General features: G+C 42.1%; 1 long non-coding RNA gene across 1 annotated transcript; it reads left to right on the plus strand.

Annotated features, from left to right (window-relative positions):
• The first annotated feature begins 125 nt into the window (after positions 1–125).
• On the plus strand, positions 126–1,079 carry LOC109591913 (uncharacterized). The gene is made up of 2 exons (XR_002190071.1): positions 126–621; positions 961–1,079. It is a non-coding gene; the product is annotated as an uncharacterized LOC109591913 (long non-coding RNA).
• Positions 1,080–1,289: the final 210 nt, after the last annotated feature.

The raw sequence follows: 1,289 nt of genomic DNA on the forward strand, positions 1-1,289 counted from the left end.
TTTGAGCAATGGGTTGACCGCCTCGAGGAAATGGGAGTATGGTGTAGATGTGACGACCATAAAAAGTTAACACAGCTTCGATTGAGGCTGGAGGGTCCCGCTTGATCCTTCTACAAGTACAAGTCTTACAGTGAGTCTGAGAAGAGGAGCTATGATGCTCTGAAACCAGCTCTTGTTAAAAGATTTACCCCTGTTCGACTGACAGCAGTACAGACCAGCAGGGGAGACAATTAAGGTTTGAATGAGTCAGCTGATGAATATATATGCTTAGGAGTTGAGGAAGTTATTATATAAAGCATATCCCCCAACCTATCATGGGACTCCAGAAGCAGAATTATTAGGCAAGAGGAGTGTTCTCTCTAATCAATCTGTTGTAGAAGGGAATTTCGAGGACTTGGTGTGTAAGGCTCGCTTGAAGAGGCAAAGTGGAAGGAGACAAACCTTGGGACAGAAGAGAAACCAAGGGGAAAAGAAGCCTCCAAGGAAGCCTAGTGATGACTCTGAAGAGAAATAAAGGGGGCTACAAGTGCCATCGATGTAGCAGTACACAACACTTTATTCGTGACAGTCCATTCGAAGGATGGGGAGCAACAAAAGAAGCTAGGTCTTATTTTGTAAATGGTAGGTTCATTACATGTACTATAATCTTGTTATGTCATCACAACAAGACTATAATGTCCCACCCTATGCCTCCCCTAGTATGATTAATATTGTGTTATGTCTGTGCATATGTCACTTCACGTAATAATGCATCTACGTTTGCTAAAATCTGTATAAACATTTGTTCCCTAATTAAGATTGGTTTAGAACTTGCTCTTTGTGTGTCTTGTGAATTTTAATATTCAAATTTAAATTTTAAATATTCAATTTTAAAATAAAATTCAATTTTAAATTTACAAGTTGTTTGTCCTAATGTTATCGTAAAGTCATGTTAACTTGTATTCCTTTTCTTTTGATTAGGAGAGACTGATATAATCTGCCCTGCTAACTGTGATGGCCAGTCATGACCACGTCCACGGCTGCAGACCGCGGCTGAACTAGAGAAACAGAAGTGGGAGGCCAGAGGAGAGGAGCTCGATGGTTAAGAGAAGAGTGAGCTGGAGGCGAAAACCTGAGCAACTGGAATACACAGTGGAGACGTCGATCTCTGGCTCCTCGGACGAGACAGGGACCGAGTGAACGGTAGAAGGATGTCTTCCCATTCATGATGCTTAACAGTTACCAGTGCTGCCGCCCTTTAAAGGAGCGAAGGAGTATGCTGAAGAAGACTCGTTTGAGGAATGGGTTGA

The sequence above is a fragment of the Amphimedon queenslandica genome, unplaced genomic scaffold (assembly GCF_000090795.2).
Source record: "Amphimedon queenslandica unplaced genomic scaffold, v1.1 AMPQUscaffold_6861_Cont21184, whole genome shotgun sequence".
Lineage (NCBI taxonomy): Eukaryota > Metazoa > Porifera > Demospongiae > Haplosclerida > Niphatidae > Amphimedon > Amphimedon queenslandica.